Source organism: Paramormyrops kingsleyae, chromosome 18 (genome assembly GCF_048594095.1).
Source record: "Paramormyrops kingsleyae isolate MSU_618 chromosome 18, PKINGS_0.4, whole genome shotgun sequence".
NCBI classification, from domain to species: Eukaryota; Metazoa; Chordata; class Actinopteri; order Osteoglossiformes; family Mormyridae; genus Paramormyrops; species Paramormyrops kingsleyae.
In genome coordinates, this window is record NC_132814.1 from 4,220,485 (window position 1) to 4,242,033 (window position 21,549).

General features: G+C 43.7%; 1 protein-coding gene across 2 annotated transcripts in view; it reads right to left on the bottom strand.

Annotated features, from left to right (window-relative positions):
* taok1b (TAO kinase 1b) overlaps nt 1-8,086 on the bottom strand; it is a 30,122-nt gene extending 22,036 nt beyond the window's left edge. The window contains exon 1 of one of the 2 annotated variants that reach the window (XM_023809850.2): nt 7,892-8,086. The gene's annotated coding sequence lies outside the window, so the exon portion shown is untranslated. Of the gene's footprint in view, nt 1-7,588 lie in introns of both variants that reach the window. The other variant, XM_023809841.2, reaches the window with a different exon arrangement.
* Between the last annotated feature and the right edge of the window lie 13,463 nt (nt 8,087-21,549).

Below are 21,549 nucleotides of genomic sequence, written 5' to 3' on the forward strand. Positions count from 1 at the left end.
TTAAAGTGTAACTGTCCGCAATAATTAGCATGCATGCATGCTAAACATTACACTATTCTAGGGAAGTAGCGTTAGTACACGACTCCTGCTTCTCGAAGTGTTCCAGATTTTCCTACTCTGTTAGACTAGCTTAAAACAAGGGTGGGGAAGCTTATCCTCAAAGAACCAGGGTGTATGCAGGTTTTTGGGATAACCTTTATGACAGCTGTTCAAACCCAGGTGCGAGGACTGTTCAGCCAGTCAGTCCTCTAATTAGTAATCTAATTAGGGAGTTGCAGCGAAAACCTGCCCTTTCTGGATACAACTGCCCACCCCTGGCTTTAACAAACAGAAAACACGTGTTAACAACTGCAACCTGTGCCACACAGCATTCACTTCACGATCATCAGGCTGACATGACATGCTCGATGGCCTTGGGGAACAAGCATTTTGCCTCTGTAAGCATCTTGTAGGATTATATTCAAGTGACTCCCCACTGCATGCCACACATGAGACCTCGTCAGAAGGCACTGCAACGAAGAAACCCCAGCAGCCAATTACCTTGCAGGTTCACAGCACCTGAATGGAGTACGACACAAAATCTCAGAAAGAACCATGTCCACAATCTCAGCAGTGCCACTGGGACTACTATAACCTCAGTTCATATTGTCTGAATGGAACGCCTTCATTAAACACACAAGTGACTGGCCACATCATTCCAGTCTAAAACATATATTAGGCCATCAGTCACGCAACATTCAAAGTTTTGAATACCTGCTGCATGGCAGTAAGGATGGGTCTCTGTCTGTTTTTCCCAAAAACAGGTGCAACTCCCCACCTCCCCTTTTAATTCATGTTACACATTTAGATTCAGCAATCTCCAAACGAGAGGAACAAAACCCACTGCAGACATTCAACATATTCCTGTCCGTATGCACACATGCGCGTGTCCCTGGCTGACAAAGCAACTCACTGTTTCCCCAGCTTTTATGCAGACTTTTTCCCCAAAATGAAGTTATATTCATGTAACTCACATCTCATAGCTCACAAAGAATTACAACTGGGTTGGCAATAAAACTGATTCATTTTACTATAATCCTCTTGGACGAAGCATCATGAAAATTTTTGGATACCACCTGATAATTAAGTCTATTTATAAAATACAAATTAAGCAGTCTTATAATGCTTCCAATACGATACACAAAACTCTGTATAAAGAAGGCTCCTTGTTCAATAGTAATTTTTATTTCCTGTTGCATAAACACTCATACTTTGTTCATATCAACAGCAACCGATAGCCATCTCATCATTTTTGTACATTTTTCCAGTAGACAGATCTAAGCAACTGGCATGCAGTCAAAGATAAATTCTCCCACTAGTATCTACCATAACTCAATATCAATTGCTTCACAAAATGTCTAACTGAATATTGATAAAGCTTAAATATCTGCCAAGATTGACACACAAGACAGATGATGTCTTGATTTTTAACAAATGTCGATATGATAAACGATATATCTCTATATTGTTTGTTCAAGTCTTATAATGCAATCATAATAATAATGAGGAAAATAGAGCGACAAGGTTTCACCAAATCCTAGAATGGGAGAATAACACCAGAGATTCCCAATAAAGACAACAAGAGTAAGACAGCTGTCAACATCACTACAGTAAAATCCAGTTAAATTACGGACTTTAAGGGACCTGAAAAATGTCTGTTATATCCAAAGTCCATTATATCCAGAGTTGCTGTGTGCCCAGAACACAACTATAGGACACCATTTACTCATGCCACACCCCAGCAGATACACTTCTTGTATAGATTATTATATTGTAGATGTAGTAAACCAACTTTACCTGACCAGATTCATGACTATTAATAATCCCGATTACGTATCTGCACTGGATATCACTGGCACGCCCACACGCCTTGTAGGCTGAGCCTGCATGTCCGTTATAGCCGAACAAAACTACAGCTAAAAGCGGCCCTGGGGACCAAATTGTTTGTCCATTATAAGCGAAATTCCATTATATGCGATTCCGCTATATCCGATGCTTTTTCTGCATGTTCTTAAAGGCGCACGGCCAGGACCAGTGGACCTCGTCCGTTATAGACAATATTCCGTTATAAGAGAGAGTCCACTATAATGGGATTTTACTGTATAAGGTTAAGGTTCAAATCTGTGGAGGGAAAGTGCAATCACCAAACCTGACAAGTTCTGTGAATATCCTATTTCTCAAAGGGACACAGTCTATGATGTGGTCTGGGCTGGAGCAAGCCAAAACATACTAAACTGTTTCTCCTTAAGCAGTGTTACGTCCCACCTACAAATTTCACTCATTCATTCAAATCTCACATGATTTGTTCCAGAAGTGCTCATGTACTATGGTCAAGTGGTGACAGTGCCTCCATATCATAGCAGAAGCCTAAAGAGAGACCTTCAGCAAATGACCACATGACTAATCACAGTTCAGGAGCATTACTCTTGAATTCAAGAGAAAGTCCACCCAATCCATTCCCCTAACTACTTCTTTAGCAACAGCATTTATACAAAGCCGTGTATGTAGCCCCTATTCCCCCAGCCAAAAAAGAAAGAAAAATACTACTGGAACCTCATGAAAATCCACGCATAATGCATAGTCCTGAAGGTAAGAGTCACATACTCAAATGTCAGGTGACTTCAGGGGTCTTCAGTGCAAAGTGCCAAAGAAAGGTGCAAACGAGCACGCAGAGGTCAGAATCCAGCAGGTTTCACCGGTACTTTCCCAAGCTGAAAGACCGACAGCTGAAATGTAACCCGAAACAGTGAGATCACCCAGCCAACTTCCCAGGGCAGAAGACTTGGTGTTGCTGCAATAGCCAAATGTCCATGGCTCTCAGGCCATTTAAAAATACAAAACAAGTACAAGTGTCTAACCGAAACCAGGAACACACATCCTCCTTTAATATGAATATAATCGCAAATTAAATTTTGTGCATGTTTTGTTCAAGATTTCTTATTAATTAGTACATTTGATCTTTTTTATTACAAAAAAATTCCACAACCACCAACCTTTAAGCGCTGTATCAATGCAAATACTTGAAAAAATGAAGCAGGTAGGTTTACAGTTACTTTATGTATAGAAATGTATGAATGTGCAAGGTATAAAGAAATTTCCCAACTCAACACATATATCGAATGTTTCTTGAATTGATCATTAAAACTTGATTTAAAGATTTTAAAAGTCAGTTTTAATAATAGATGAGTGTGGCAAAAAAAAAAAAATCATGAAACATGAATCGTAAAAATTTCCCACAATTAGTCTGTTCATAGCCTTTAATAATCCTTCCTCAAAACTTTCAGGCTTGTTCTAAAAATAACAGCAAGAAAACTAAGTGATCTGCTCATAGTTGCTGTGTTTTTAATCCCATGAGATGTCTGTTTATTTATGACCAACTTTACATGCTCAAATTTGGGTGTTCCAGCAGATCCCGGTCCCCCAGAAATGGCAGGTTCCCTAAAGGTACCTTTGGCCTCAGGCCTGTAATATAACTTCCTCTGCTGTGACCTGAAGTCTCAACCACACCCCATAACTTAACCCTTTCCTTACTTATGGAAGGGGGAAAAAAATCAATTCTCCAGTATAGACTGCCTGCTCACAGAACAATCAGGAGTTGAGCAAGACAGGCTTTTCTCATTTGGCAGTGGTAGGGGTTAGAGACAAAGGCTATTAGGAACTCCTGCTTTATGGCTGTAAAGCACTGAAAATTGAAATAGAAGCAAATTTGACAGCTATGTCCGCAAAAACACACTCTGCTTACCTGGTACACCCAGAGCATGGATGCAGCCCGTTTCAAAAAGTGGCTAAGCGAGCAGCCAGAAGAACAATATGGTATTCAGAACCCTAATACATCCATCCATGCATTGATCCATCTTCTGCACCTGCTTGTTCTACACAGGGTCACAGAGCCTATTCCAGAAGCTATGGGCAGAAGGCAGGGAATTGCCCAAGATAAGACGCCAACCCATTGCAGTGCACATATCTAATTCACACACACATTCACACCTACTGACAATTTGGCAACTCCAGTTCACCTTAACATATTTTTGGACCGTGAGGGAAAACTGGAGAATCAGGAGGAAATCCCAGAATGACATGGGGACAACATAAAAAATCCACACAAGGCCCCATGACGGCGACCTGAACCCCGGTCCCAGAGGTGTGAGTGCTATCCACTGTGCCACCCCTACCAAATCCTATAACACAATAATGACAAAACCAAATCCGGGTGTGCTGCTGGTGACCATAACCAGGGAACACACATCCTAAACAGAGATGGGGTGACTGCCAGCTCTCTCTGCAGCCCCTATATCATCTTCACAGCTTTCATTCATTCCACTCCCCTTCTAGCAAGCATGACCATTGGTTCAAACAGTGGAGGTATTTTAAATAGAGATTTCCCTACCACTCATATACCCAAGACTATGGGGTCTACATGTATGCCCAGTCATGACCCAGCTGGTGGCTAAAGGAGCCAATGGGGTGAAATTAATTCTGGTAAAATCAGTTCTCTCATAGTTTTTACTGACCATTTTATGTGGATAAATTCTTCCAGAGTCACGTTACACATAAACAGCTACACTGTGGGGGTATGCTGAATATTCATTTCATCTTCTTTTTCTTTAACAATTTAGACAGAAAAACACATGCAAATGCCTATATTCACCCTCATGCCATGCTTCTTAACACAATACAAAACTTCTACGTTTTTTTGGTCTTTCATCAAAATGTGTTTTTTTTTCCCCTAAACAGCTGCCCCCTATCAACCTTGCCACCCACCACATCCACACCCAAATCCAGCCTCTGGGGAAGTGTGGAGGGGTATAAGGAGCAATTCCATAGTCACCAAAGGAAAAAGAACAAATTGTGAACAAGTTCTTGTGTTAAATGAATATACAGACGCTCCTCTACTTACAAATGAGTTACGTTCAGAACGGCTGTTCGTAATTTGTTATTCAACATCATTTTAAGGGTATACGCAAGCATAAAGAACTAGGATGCTGGGAGTAAGCACGCTATGCTGCTGTGCAGCGGGAGTAGTGACCAGAAGTCATACTAGTCAGTGGTGCACAGAATAAAAAAATTGATGTTGCGGAAAGGAAATGGTAGCCCAAGGAACACAATTTGGATTTACAGTCCTCTTCGTTCATATGTCTGAAAGTTCGTAAGTTTAAAGTTCATAAGTAGAGGAGCGTCTGTATGCTCTAAAACAAAATAAGGACTTCTCAGCACCCCCACATCCAGGATTGAGCACAATTTACCTAAAACTGTAGGGAAAAACTTGAAGACAAGCTAATAATAGCAGCAAATGGCTTACAGGGAGACACTAGCGAGGGGGACGGGGGTGATTTCAGAAAAAGCACCATTTCCCATCACCATTTCTTTACACATATGGACACACTCCACATAACAACGTACTGAAGGGCAAAGTGACCACAGTTTACAACTAGCCTTGTACATGTTCTTTTCCACTCCACTTTTTACAAAATACACCGCACAGGCCCAGTTTAGACATTTGCACAAATGAATATCAATCTGGGTCTTCTGCTCATGTTTTTTTCCATTATGAACAAAAACCTAAATTTACACGAAGTAGAAAATTTAGTGATGTCTGAAGGTGATTTTTTTTTTTAATGAACACATCAGTATCACCAAAAGTCCTTATCAATGACATCTCTGGTGCAACATGGAACAAGATACCAGGTGACTACAATTCATATAAAAGAATTGTGTATCATCTACACAGACCAAGCCCCTCACTCCTGTGAATGGCACAGAACAAACAAATTTTACCAGAGATGTTCAAAACTGGGGGGTGTTCCAAAAAGCAGTTAGCTGGATAACTTAAGCAAAATGTAAAAACTGTCCAACAGGAAGACTGGTAAGTCACATTCCTATTGGACAATCCTTACATTTGGCTTAAGTTATCTGGCTAATGAAGAAATCCTGTTTTGTGCAATACCCCTAAAGGACTCAAGTGCAGTATTACTGAGACAACAGCAGGATGTGCTTAAGGACCACACAGAGTGGCAGGCTGATGGACCAGAGCGTTACAGCATGCAACCATATTCTACAATGCTGTGAATTTTCGCCCTTACAATTATATTGACATTTAAAATATGACAAGTACCTGCTGCTAAACAACTAACATACAAGTGCTCAACATACAGGCACTGCAAGAGTGGAGCTAAATGCTTGGTAGTGTCAGCATAAGAACTCATAAGAGTCAATATCAGAATGCTGAGGACCACACCACTGCCAGTGATTACACTACACCTTAATCCAGCACTGCCAGGGATTACATTCTACCTTATTCCAGCACTGCCTGAGAGAATGCTTCACCATATTCCTGCAGTGCCAGATATCATGCTCTACTTTACTGCAGCACTACCAGGGATTACACCACACCTTATTCCAGCAGTGCCAGTAATTATATTCTACCTCATTCCAGCACAGCATTTACGGGGGGGGGGGGGGTTGTAGCCCCTCCAATAAATCAAAACTAACTAATACACCCCCCCCCCCAATAATCATGTTTCCCCCGTAATGGGTGGAGACCTCAACCCCTCCAGTGTTCCAGCCAAAGTTACGGCCTTGGATTACGCTCTACCTTATTCCAACACTGCCAGGGATTATGCTCTACCATATTCCAGCACTGCCATATTCGACTTTATTCCAGTGCTGCCAAGGATTACAACCTACCGTATTTCAGCACTGCCAGGGATTACACCGCAGCTCAATCCAGCACTGCCATGGTTTATGCTGTATTCCAGCACTGCTAGCGATTTTGCCACACCTTATTCCAGCACTACCAGCAATTTCACCGCGCCTTATTCCAAAACGGTCAGAATTGACACTGCATATGGGTATTTCAAATTGTCAATAAATTCCTTTAAATTGTTGAGATAGTCGGAGCGGCTCAAAGTAACATCCAGGAGATAACGCGATGGTACACTAGAAGTGAGAAAAACGCTCAGATGAATATCCCGGGAGGGGGAGGGTTAAATTCTGATCAAGGAAAGCCACCGCACTTTAGGTTAGCTAAACTGCAAAGCGACATCGCACTTTAGCTAAACTGCAAAGCGGCAAAACAAATGGACAAGGATACGTGTAAACAACGACTTGTCATGATCATATACGCTTTTGCCGTTATGTCCACTCCACCTTGGAGTGGACCCCCCCCCCCGGTACTGTAATACTGTAACACCGTGCGGCACTGCACCAAAACCGACGCATCTTAACATTAACCTGAGACGAGGCAATCCAACGAACTAAAACATGCGACAGTACCGTGACTGGGCTCTCTGGGACCGATGCTCACTCAGAGTTACACCCATCTTTATTCGCCATAGCCACTGAAACACCCCTGCTATGGAACAAGCTAGCCAACTAAGCTACATAACGTTTACTAGCGAGCCGACACTCGGACGCCTCAGCTAACGCGCTGGCTTTCGGGTTAGGGCAGTCTCACGAGCTTGTTTAGCTGTACCCGGAGCACACGGACCCGCTGCGGGCCATGTCCACCTCACCGACGCGGCCGAGGTGCGCTTCAGAAGCGGACACTTACCCGTCCAACAGGCCGGATTTAAAGAGAAGCTGGGGGTAAATCGCAGCGTCCGTTTCAACGTCTCCGTTTGAAAGTACCCTCCCCTGCCCCACTGCCCAGATACCGATTCGGTTAGGGGCTGCTGATGTGTGTTGTCACACGGTGTAGGGAGTCCTCTCCAGGGCCAAAAGGGGCCCAGTAGCTCGCTTTCCAGGCACAGACAGGTCCCAAAGATGGCGGCCGTGTGCACTCCCTCCTCCCTCCCGTCGCAAACACGGGGGGGAAAAATATGAAGGAACTGCCCGAAAACTGCCTCAAACTAACCGGCGGCCACGCCCTCGCTTCCAGCCCAGGGGTTTGCAGCTCTCTGATGCTGGGAGGTGTCTCTGTCCCCTATGTCTGCGTTGTTTTCGCTGGGTACTCCCGGCCCTCCGACTTTCGTTCGGTTTCGTCTCTGCGCGCTCCACCTCGGGCCGCGAGCTCCGCCGCCTCGCGCCCACCAAATCCTACTGGCCGAAGCGTGAGGCGCACGAGCGGCGCAGCCAAGTCCCGCGGGCGGGGACATCGCGAGAGGAAGCCGGGAGTTTGTGGTTTCAGGACCGTGCCAGCGCAAGGCTCCTTACCTGACAGATCACGTCCAGATCACCTTCAGCTTTACATACGATCGGTTGCTTGTTTGTTAGAAAAGCGACTAAGCAGTGTGTTCGTTTTCCATTTGCAATCATTCATTATTATGCTACAGTATTTCACGGAACTGCACAAATTTCCTTTCTGTGGCAGCATTGATCTATACGTGTTCACCGTGATCCTACAAAAACATCCTTCTGGAATTCTATTACAGGTTCAAACACATACACTTCTGGCATGGGCTGTTTTGCTTGAGATTTTGTTCAGTACAATAATTTATTTACCCGACAACATTGCTAAGAATCCTGCAGTGTTTTCAAGTATTCATATCAAAATTTTATCATTCAGTAAACGGAATAGTTGAAAAACAGTATTTGCATTATGAGCTATAATATTTTACTACATAGTAAGCCCAGTGTAGCCATAGTAGCCCATATATAATAATACTATAGAAAGTAAAAATAATAAGAAATTTTCTAAATGTTGGAACTGAAATCGGCAGAATGAGAAAATTGTTGAATAAATTATCTAAGGAAGCAAGCAGTATGTATATGTGCCTCCATACGACAGCCTTGGCATATAAATTCAGGGCACAGAGGACAACAAAAGGGAGTATTTGCAGACCGGTGGAAGGGCCAAATTGTATCTCAAAGTCACATCTTAGAAAGCAGGAACCTCTGAATTCACATCTTTGACTGACACAAATGGATTACATACTTGTGGGATATATTCCCAGTGCTTCTCTTTTCTATTCAGAGTACTGGCACCTCTCAATATCTGCTGGTACCGAAGAACAAGGGGAGTACCGGGGGAGTTCCCCATTCCACACACTGTATATTCCAGCACCAATTTAATTTGCACTGTTTGTGTTTTACTTAATGTACATTTTCCAGTTATAAAATCAGACCACCTGGATCACATCTATACCTATGAAACTTCATGTTCAAGCTGAACTTTAAATCTCTTTTAGTAATTCAAATAGCTAATAGAATCATGGGTAGATTAAGATATCTGAGGGCTATGACCGATATTATCACGGACACTTACGGAGCTTTCCCTCTGTCATACAGGAATTGAACTGTGCCACAGCAATCATTATTATTTTTACTGTGTGCTAATTTCCGTTAGCACATCTGTGAGAATCACCATGTTTTGCAAGTATCAAAGGTTAGTGGAATTAAAATTATGAATCCATTCTGTTCAACTGTTCTATAGTACTTTTTAAGTAGGAGGTTGGAAATTTTCAGGTTCCGAGTTTTCAGGAATGTAACTCAATATGTATTACTAACAATAATATATAATATGCCCTTTCTTCCATCAGATAATTTTTGCACAGAAAACCAATACCCCGTGCATTTCGACCAATCAGACGGTGGTGATGCAACCAGCTCTGTTTGGTCTCGCTTTCAGCCTGCTAGTAAGTCAAACCATGTCAGCGCAATTTCAACTCAGATATGACTCGTATAAAAGTGCCAGGTACAGGTCAGGGACGGCTCGGTTCTAGGTGACAGTGGAAAAACGCCATTAGGCGTTGCCAAATTAACTAACTGTTCCATTAACCCCCTTAGAGTATAGGCTAGAATACCCTACGTATGTATCAGTTCGCCCTGCATGAAGTGTTCCACCAGCAAACGGGAGGTAGGGCATGAACGTGCATCATTTTGGGCCCTCAACCCAGACCAATCCAATTATGCATGGAAATTTTTAGCGGCCCTTGGAATCGTCCTAACTTTCCCCCCCTTTGCCGAGCCCTTATCACTGAAGGAGTATAGCAGAGATCATTTTAATGAGGGAGAGGGGAGCTCGAATTAAAGATTTCACATTACATTTGAGTTTTATAAATGCTGCTTTCTCTATCTTTTGGTGTCTCTCAATGGACACAGCAGGACACAGCAGGACACAGCAGTCTCGGCCCAGGTGGCACCCTAAGCGGGCATCATCAACAGCTGCTCCCCATCCAAGACAAAGCGAAAATGGCTGGCTGTCCGGCACTCCTCAACGTGTCGCTGTTCTGTGCCGGCAGGCCCGGTGTCTTGTGGTTACTACTGGGGAAGTTGTCCCAGGCCCAGACCTGAGGTTTTGCGAGTCCCGGTGGCCTGATTGAATTAATTTTCTCTGGGATTATGCATGGCAGGCCTGTGTGCAGGCACTGCAGAGTGTGCAGACTTCTAGAGTGGCCCTCCATCAGCTATGCAGTGGCATAGCTGTTCTTTTCTGGCACCGCAGAATATGCACTTTATGAAATTAGCTGGCTAAGTCAGCGCCCCCTCAGAATTTGGCACCCTAGGCAGCCGCCTATAGAATTAACTGGCCCTGTGACACGGCCCTCCTTTCTGAATCAACTCATTTCAATCAGAAATAGGCAGCCTAAAATCCATGACCCATAGTCCAAGAATCGGTTGGCTGTGGCCTAGCCCATTGTACTGAGATGGATGGACGCCATGGTCACCTCCCTGAAACTTCCACATTGTATCACCTCAAAATATGTTGGGCTGCATGTTTCCATCAAGTGTACAGTTTGCAGTTTATCAGCCGAAGTCTTTCTTCCAACATTAACCTGACTTTTCGCCAATCAAAGAACTGGTTGGTGAGCTAATTATGTTAGCATTTTTGCTTGTGGTATGAATGCGTTAAATAATACAGCATTGCTCTTCTTTCATAATGCAGTTATATACCGAAACAGTTAATATGTGGGTAGTATTTTGGTAAAGATGACGCAGACCTGCTGTTGTGGTATGCTTTATGTAATATGCCGACATCAGTTAATCTGGAAAACGTCAGTTTACTGTATACATTATATACTTTTAAATGATCTCAGTCAACACTGCATATTAAAGTAATCTCTGGTACTCTTTGTATTTGAAGCTTTTAGTCACAAGTCAAGCACTGCAACAGTGTATGACTTCCAGGGTCATTTTTATTACTACGTTAGCCTACAACAGCATTTGCTTCTTATAGGCTCCTTTTCAAAATAATCTACTGTGCAAAGTCGTTTACTGTTTTACAGCTGTTGACACGTAATCCAGAACATACGAGGTCCTTACAATGGCAAAAGGTCACTGGATCAGGTGACAGCTGAGATCTCAGCAAAGGCGTAAGAATTCCAAACGCTCAAGGCAGATCAGAGCGACTACACGGAGCCCCTTCCCTCTTCAGTTGACCAATGGTAACGCGGGACAGGCTTCCCGCACTCCTGATTGGGCGTCTTCCGGCCCTCCTACACCCCCTAATGAGAATAAAGTGAAGCCTGTCTCTGTATCCAGGCGGGTGACGGGGTTACTGCGGCTGCGCCGTAGAGTGGGGACGCGGTGTTTTCACTTTGTCATTTGTTACAGTTTTGCTGCATTCCCTCTTGCATTTTCATCAAACAAGTAGATCTGCAGCACGCGACGACATAAAAAAAAATCTATTTTCACGTCTTTGCATGGAGACACGCGGGGATTTGTCCCTGGTGGCGGTAGGCTACGTGTGGACGTCTCATAACGCCGACCAAACAGAAAGTACATATTCCGAAATCTTTGGATATCCTAACGAAAGTCAGTTAAACACTAACGATTCGTAAAATTATTATGTGCAAACATCTAGTAATACACAAATACAATTTATGTACATGAGATACGATAAGGAAACACCACAATATATTCATACATTTATGATATAAGCGGTCAAATGTACAATTAAACTATTTTTTCATATTTCAAAGTGATGATTAAACGCTTCACGAAAAATCTCTTCGTTTAAAATCGTTGTGTAAATGACGTTTTTTCGTAAGGGGGCGACGGGCGCAGGCATACATGCGAGACCTCAGTCATGCCTGGATCTTCCTCTTTGCTCTGTCACCACCTGCTGTTTTCTAAGCCAACCCCCGTGCGAGCCGCGTGGCGCCCGCACCCACTGGGAGCTCCACTCAGGACTTCTGTTGCCGCAGCGCTGTACTGAGGTCCACCAGCAGGTGGAGCAATCACCTCAAAGTGAAGACTGCATAACATTCCTGGGTCACCTTTTTGCCCTTTCGGATACTTGTCACGTGGATTCCCATCTTTGGTTTTGTCGGTGGGGACTTCCGGTCTATGCAAAGGATTTTGATATTTTGAAGTATAAAAATGCACTCAAATAAAATTTGGGAATACCAGCAGATGATTTATACATGTTTTGCATGACAACTGCTACAGATGACAGAAAAGCTTATGTAAAGCAATCAGTTTTTAAATGCTACCATTCACTTGACTGGAGTGACACACACTTCAGCTATAGGATTAGGTGTATCAGAAAAGTCTTTTTACACGGTGGTCTAAATATATTTTATATCTGCCATCCTGTGACCACATAGAGAAAATGACAGTCCCCATATAAACATTACCGAATAGACCTTCATTTCAGGATTTCTACGCTAGCGGCTGTTTTTGGGACCAGGGTGCAGAATTCAAATAGAATTTGAGTATCTTACTGCCACATTTATGTTGTATCACTTCAATATCGATCGTTAGACTGTCCTGCAAAATGCTGCAATTATACAGCACTGTGTAAACATCTTAGGCAGCAAAAGAAAAGGATGTTTAAATGATTTTCATGTTGGTGTAAAACTAGTATTTTATGCCTGTCAAAATGCATTAGTTTAGCCATTTCAAAACGTCTACTAGAATTACCTCATTATTTCCACCCACGTTTTTTTTTGAGTCGACCACTTGCACACCTCGTATAGCTGATCCATGTCTCATTGATTTTTTAAATAATTAATAAGACTAGTTAATTAAGTGAGCTGATGGTGAAATTTAACGAATACATAGAATGGTTGAGGTGCCCCTGATGAGATGTTTGGGAACCAAAGCTGATTTCTGAACAAGATTCCAGTAACTTTATGGGCAATGGAAGACATTTTTGATAGTTTCAAAATATTCATTTTGAAGTTACAAAGACAACACAAACCTGACTCCTAACCATACTTTAATTGACGAATTTCTGCGCCTTCACTCCAATGGATATCTTGATGACAGGCCTTTGTTCTGATCTGCATGCTAGCATGTGTGGTACATAGTGTGCCTGACTGGCCTGTGAAATCCCAATGCTGTAGGACAAATGAATCCCCCAAAGTGTCTCATGCTAAAAATGTGCCACCACAGTTATTGACTCATCCTAAGAGGTTGGGGGAAACAGCAGCTCGTTTTTTCAGTTTTAGAAGACACCCTGGAGGTGATGGCCCTGAGTCGTTAATTTCAGAAAATGCCCCTATGTTAGTTACATTACACAGCTCCCCAGTATCACCTAACTGTTATTGTATTTGAGTCTTCCAGTAGACTACTTGGCTCAGCTCCCTTGGTCCCATCCTTTGCTGATTGGTATGATTATGTTTGGTGCCCCCTAGTGACAATCAGTGAAAATTCAATTGGGGTTGTCATTTACTTTTCTTGTCAACTGATTTTCAGAATGATTGTGCATGGCTTTTCTCCTCCAGCAGTTAAGAAGATCCACAGAATGAATCTGAACTGGTTTCGCAATAATTTTTCTTTACAGTTTAATAGTGTTATGTAGTATGTTTTTATTTATAAATTTCTCATGAGCTCATTGAAAGGTGGACCTGTGAGTAACTGATCTGCAGCCTGCGTCTCATTCACGGCTTTTGGGATCACAGGCATGATGCATTTTGTATATTTATCACCTTTGATCAAGAGTCAGTCAGGAAAACTGAGTAGGTCCATTTTGATACAAGGGATGGTCAACAAAGTGAAGTTTATTTTGGGGGTTTGGGCACCAACAATTACTTGTGTTTCCTGTCAGTAGGGGGCACCAGGAGAACAATCGCACCCCTGCATACGTGCTTCCCGGCTTGTTTGGCCCTGCGTTTGTTTTGCCTGTGCTGGCGGCCCCGCATCCGCACATGGTGTTGCGCCCGGCAACAATGCTGGGGCTCCTGGGAAAACCCTCCGCCTTCCTGTGCTGATGGCTGTGAGAGCTCCGCCTTCCTGTGCTGATGGCAGCGAGAGCTCCGCCTTCCTGTGCTGATGGCAGCGAGAGCTCCGCCTTCCGGCCTGGAGGGGGAGGGGGGGCAAAGTTCAGAAACTTATTCCATTTATTGTCATTAATAGTGGTCAGCTGCCTGTGGGACCCCAGAGAGGAAGAATGTGCTCAGTGTTTTATGCAGAAGACACAGCGGGGTAGCAGACTGGATCTACCACCATCCCACTGAAGTCATTATTATTAAGGGGGCTGTTTGTGTTGTCCCCCCCCACGATTATCTTCAAAGGCTAGAAATCCTCCCGGAGCAGGGAAACGGATTCCCTGTTAAAAAAAAAACAGCATAGTCTGAAAATTCAAAGAGTGCCCTGGGAAGAAAGGGAAGGGTCAGGGGCAGACCAAACTAAAGGAAGCTTTTCCATAGTGAATCGGGGGGGGGGGGGGGGCTTGCATTGTGGGCCACGGGAGATGTGTTCTCTAAGAATCAGTGTAAACCCTTTGTTGTGAGTATATTTTCACTGTCCTCAGCAGGGGTTAAGAAGAGGGAAACCGGCAACAAAGCTTGGATGAACTATGGGACACCAGCTTGGATGTGCCAACCATGATCAGGTGTCACAGTGCACATCCTGCCCTATAATAGGTGCAGTAAGGAGTGCGCATCTGTGTGTATCTTGTACAGAGTTGGCATCCATGGCTGTAGATACTTCTCAGTCTGTTTCACTTCCTCCCCCCCCCCAGGTCAGCATGACCCATCCGGTTCGGGCAGTGTGACAGGCATGCAGCACAGAAGGGGCTTGCAGTTTCTCTGTCCAACACTAGATGGCAGGTGTGGACAGAGATGTCATTTCGGTTGGTACAGGGGACAAGGCCTGCCTGGAAGCTACACAACGACAGGAGTGATGGTGAACAAACTGAGCCCTTTGGCTACGCTGCTGCCGGCAGTGAGAGCTGAGCGGATCGCACAACGTGAGCACCTTTAACGAGTGCTATTAAAGCCACGGAGAGAACGTACTGGGAATACGGCCACAGTCCATGCCAGAATCGTTGTAATTACCTTGGCAAAAATCCAGAGCTGGAGCACCTCAGAGAGTGTAGTGAGCAGGTGTGGCTCACGTGAGGATTAGAGTCTCCATGCAAATTCAGCTCTCACATTCCGATTCCTGAGTGTCAGGCCTGTTGTTATTGCTCATGAAATACTAATGCAAAATCTCTCAGGAGTTATTTTCCAGACTGACAGTTTTTACACACACACACACACACACATACATTTGTATTCATATCTTTGTGAGGACTCTCCATTCATTTCTATGGGCAAAACCCTAATCCCAACAACCTTAACCCCTACTCAGCCCTAACCTTAACCATAAGCAGGCAAACTAAATATGAGACATTTGGCATTTTTAGTTTTTTTGATTGCAGTCACAGACTTTTATCATTTGCCCCCCACAATGTAATATATACATGACCCCCCCCCCCCACACACACACACACACTAAAAGACAAAGCCAACTATTTCACCTGCCCTGCCCAACCCAGAGCCCTTAGCCCCCACACCTTCATTTAGATGGCTGTAAAATTTCAAAAACCCCAGAACTACTTACCCAATCCCCCTGTGCCCCCCCCCTCCCTTCCAGCATGCTTGTCTGCTCACATCACAATGTCATCACACCCGTGCTGCGCCTTCCCCTCTCCTTGTTTCCTGTCCTCATGATGTCATGCAATGTGTGCCTTTCGGCAAGAGCCATACTGGAGAAGAGATTTAACTCACAGGGAAGAGTGGGAATAGTGATTGGGACGGTGGGAAGAGGAAGAATGAGGCGGGCATCATAGTGTTGGTTAGGAGCACGCATGTGGACGTGAGGGTGAGTGCTCATGCTGTGCTTCCGAATGTATTTTTGTCAGAGGACTGGAGTGTGTATTTCTGCGTGAGTGAGTGTGTGTGGGTGCTGTGTATCTGTGTTCATGCCTGTGAGTGAGTGTGTGTGGGTGCTGTGTATCTGTGTTCATGCCTGTGAGTGAGTGTGTGCGGGTGCTGTGTATCTGTGTTCATGCCTGTGAGTGAGTGTGTGCGGGTGCTGTGTATCTGTGTTCATGCCTGTGAGGGTGTGTGTGTACTGTGGTGCACTGACCTCTTTCTCACCCTGGTGCCACCCAGCCAGAGTGGGTCTCAGGCACGTCCGACCCTGCCAGATCCCCACCGCACCACATCTGCTCTTCATAAACACTGGCTGCCTTGGCCCAGCCTCTCCCCCGCATGGCTTTCTCTTATTCTCCCTGTGGGAAGCCCCTGTTTTCTTCCCACTCCATCCTCTGCTCTGCTTCTCACAGTTTTATTGCTTTTTCCTCTCTATCACTCTACTCTGTTTCTATCTACGATTGTCATTCTCCCTCCCTCTATCTCTCTCCCCCTCCATCTCTCTCTTCCATTTTCCTTCCTGTTCACCATCTCAATCTCTATCCCTCTGTTCCTCTCAGCGGTTTGGAGCAGAGTTGCTCCAAACCGCAGGGCTTTGCCAAGTTACAATTTAGCACTGATGACAAAGCCTGGGACCCAAACAATGGCTGACCTGATCACAAAGACCAAAATCCAACACAAAGGAAATTTCATCAGACTAGGCACTAAATAAATGTCAGGTACCAAAACCACAGACAGACAAAACATGAAAAACGTTGAAGAAGCCAACCCAAAACTAAACATGGAAAACCAACACAAACATCAACAAGTCCATCTATAACCACCATAAAGTAAACAGGGATACCCAAGATAAACATCAAGCACATCTATAACCAACATAAAGTAAACAGTGATACCCAAGATAAACATCAAGCACATCTATAACCAACATAAAGTAAACAGTGATACCCAAGATAAACATCAAGCACATCTATAACCAACATAAAGTAAACAGTGATACCCAAGATAAACATCAAGCACATCTATAACCAACATAAAGTAAACAGTGATACCCAACATAAACATCAAGTACATCTATAACCAACATAAAGTAAACAGGGATACCCAACATAAACATCAAGTACATCTATAACCAAGATAAACATCAAGCACATCTATAACCAACATAAAATAAACAGGGATACCCAAGATAAACATCAAGCACATCTATAACCAACATAAAGTAAACAGGGATACCCAACATAAACATCAAGTACATATATAACCAACATAAAGTAAACAGTGATACCCAACATAAACATCAAGTACATCTATAACCAACATAAAGTAAACAGGGATACCCAACATAAACATCAAGTACATCTATAACCAACATAAAGTAAACAGTGATACCCAACATAAACATCAAGTACATCTATAACCAACATAAAGTAAACAGTGATACCCAACATAAACATCAAGTACATCTATAACCAACATAAAGTAAACAGGGATACCCAACATAAACATCAAGTACATCTATAACCAACATAAAGTAAACAGGGATACCCAACATAAACATCAAGTACATCTATAACCAACATAAACATCAAGCACATCTATAACCAACATAAAGTAAACAGTGATACCCAACATAAACATCAAGTACATCTATAACCAACATAAAGTAAACAGGGATACCCAACATAAACATCAAGTACATCTATAACCAACATAAAGTAAACAGGGATACCCAACATAAACATCAAGTACATCTATAACCAACATAAACATCAAGCACATCTATAACCAACATAAAGTAAACAGTGATACCCAACATAAACATCAAGTACATCTATAACCAACATAAAGTAAACAGGGATACCCAACATAAACATCAAGTACATCTATAACCAACATAAAGTAAACAGGGATACCCAATATAAACATCAAGTACATCTTGAACTAGCACAAAGTAAACAGGAACAACCAACATAAACATCAAGCACATCTATAACCAACATAAAGTAAACAGGGATACCCAATATAAACATCAAGTACATCTTGAACTAGCACAAAGTAAACAGGAACAACCAACATAAACATCAAGCACATCTATAACCAACATAAAGTAAACAGGAACAACCAACATAAACATCAAGCATATCTAGAACCAGCACACAAAGGAAACATTGAGAACCAGCACAAATCATACACCAACCAGCACATCTAGAACAAAATCCTGCTCTTAGCCCAGATGATGTTGCTTTGGCATTTACTGGGTTAAACAGAGAGTTAGGGGGAAGGGGAATCACACATTATAAAGCTGGCAGAGGGTGGGTGTGGGTGTGTGTGTGGGTGGGGAGGGGGGGGTCTCTGCTTTGTGGATTTGTTTTAGCTGACAGGAAAGCAGATGCAGAAAACATCTGGGTCTCACCACCAAAGATAGACCGCATAGAGGTGTAAGGTCTATGTGTCCATCTATGTCTTTGGACACATAGATAATGCTGTGCTATGTGGTCTCAGTGAAGATAATGGAGCAATAGAGGATGCCTGTATGTGCTGTGTGTACTGAGTATTGTGCCTCTTACACACACAATCAAACGTGTAATTACCCCTTAATTATGAGGAGATGATCTAATGACCATTACTCAATGAGCACATCTGGAGTACAGCCGTTGTCTGGTTATAAAAAACAGAAACACCAACAGTGCTTGTTTATTGTGTCAGCGCCTCCTGCAGGTATGTCAGGAGAGCACGGGGTGCTTGATGCTGGCAGCATGGTATCACTCCATCCAGGTCTTCTGAACCGTAGTGTGTGAAGCAGCCAATGAGTCTTTGCCATTCCTGCCACCTGACTGCAGGTACTGGTTGTCAAAATTCAGGGGGAACAGTTGTGATGCTGGTTTTGCTGGCCACCCTAAGGGGTAAAACTGAGGCTGTGCTGGAAAAGGCACAGCACAGATGTGTGCGAGAGAGTGGGGCCTGCCTCTCTAGACACATCTACTGAAGGAGGGGGAGGGGGGGTAACTCCTGCCAAGATGATGGTCTTGGGACCCTGCAAATGATGTTCTGGAATCTGGGGTTTTTTATGAAAAAGAAAGAAAGAAAGAAAGGACGCAAGAAAGAAAGAAAGAAAGAGAGAAAAAGAAAGAAAGTTCCAGAACTCTGAGATACTGGGGAAGGGGATCTGGAAAGATCTGAAATAATCAACAAAGACACTTGTTTGTGACCCTCAGGAGAGATTCCCTTTCGACATGTTTCTTAATAATGTGGAAAAAAATGTATCTATCCTTTGCTTAGTGGTAGTTTTATGTTTATTTGCCATGGTGATACAGCTGATGAACTAAACTGAAGCAGTGTGTCAGTGAGGGGGGGAGAAATGCAAACTTGTCACATCTGAAACTGCTGGGTCGATTCCACAGCCGCGGCTGTCCCACCTCCGCCTGGGGCTTTCCGGGCAACATGCCAGGCCATAATGGAGCACAATTCCCGACCGCAATGTTATTGTTTCACCTGGACATCGCGCAGCAGCGACTCCTGAGTCAAAACGCGTCACAACTACAAGCAAAAAACAAACAAACACATGTCAGATACAAATCAAATCACCTTGGAGAGAACAGCCTACACACCTCTATCGTACTGCTGCCACCCGGGCTATAGGCTAGCTTAAGAACTGTAATATTGTGCTAAAATTGAAAAAGGTTTTGCATGAATATAAAAACGGCCCAAAATACAAAAGACAAACACAAAACAAAATCCAGATATCGCATACCTGTGTGTGCTTTTACTTAAAATACAAGTGGGTTGTACGTCTGCAATGTACGTGTGCACAGGTAGTACAAACGTCAGGGAGGAGCGCGGTCTCGGATCACAGCACCGCGGGAAGTAAAGTCGCATTGCTATAGAACCACTTCCACCCACCTGCTGGGGAAAACCTGCCCGCTTCGATACCCTGTAAAAGTGCATCGCTGGGAGTAAATCACAGACTTTAGCAGTAAGGTTTCGGAGCGGTACCTCCTATTGTATTTTTGCATTCAGAGATGAATCGTGTGTGAGAGAAGCGCATGCTATAAACGACCTCTTCGAATTGAAATTCAAACATGTTTTCTCGAAAATATGTTTAAACACCTTCTGGGGTGTGACCATAACGATGACGGTGACTGATATGTAGAAAAAGACGTCATTTACGGATTTTATTGTACTCTACTGCACTGCTCCTCTTTGGTTCGGAAAGTGTCCCTTTTCACATAGCCATGTCCCGTTTTCCGCTGCAGCTTTTGTAAATGTGCCTTATCCAGCAACCCAGTTTCAGTCTTTAGCATAAGGCCACAATGTTCCCACATTAATTCATACACGGCATGAACACCTGTACATATAACGAATTGCTGCGCACTGGCCGGGTCCACCGCTGGGTGGCGCTGCGCCCATATTCACCGGGGCAGGCCGTGGACGCAGCGCACTGCAGAGTCGTTAAAGGGCTGATGTGAAACTGAGCTCGATAAATGAAATCGTGAGGGGGAGAGCCAACGGGGGGCTGCGAGAAGGGGAAAGAAAACAGGGACTCTGAACTGTAGCCTGCCTATACGAACAGTGCAGTCTTGATGTGAGGAAGTAGACTACCTACCGCCGCATCCAGACGTAAATCGAGGATGGGGTTGGGATTTCGGGGGAGGAGCAATTTCAATGTTTTTCTTCTTGCCTTAAATGAACATTGCCTGTCGTTTTGCTCATATATTTGTTTATCAGTCTGTTGATCTGTATGAGCTATAGAGCTGTCCGAACCTGACAGCTGGATTTAGTATAGACGTCGAGGGAATCCGACTCTTATAACCCTCCTCCTTTTTGAGGCCAGAAGCAAATTCTCATACATCACAATTTAACATCTGGGAAGTATTTTTCCCCCCTTACCATTTCCGTTTGAACCTTTTCGCGTCTGTGCTATCATTTCTCTCGTGGATTTGCGAAAAGCTGAGCGCACGAAGCCAGACCTGAGCCATGGGCAGCCCTGGCCCCGCCGAGCGATGCCGTCACGGCCAAGCGGGTGTTTGGGCCTTTTAGTAAAAAATAAATAAACAAACAAACTAATTAAATATGACCTCGAAAACTGCGATACGAATGTGGCCGGGATGACGAAGTGCCAAAGTGCATGCTGTAGATCTGTTCCAGTGGTGTGACCCGGCATACCGCGTTAATTGCTATAGGTCAGTTTTATCCCTTTGAATAAAGCCAGATGTTTCGCCAAACGATTCATTGCCACTGCCCGAACTATAAAGAAAACAGATCCCACGGTTATGCTCCATCAGTTGAAAAATTAGACAGTAAATCGCAGCAACATTTGAGGACGACGTCTATGAAGACGCGTGCTCGTAAAACGCCCTATTGTAAACAAGGTTTGATTGATTGATTGATTCATCGATTGATTGATTGATTCATGGAGTCGCGGATGACACTGGAAAACAGCTGTGATACAGCAACGAAAATCCGCTGAATCACTCAAGGTTGAAGC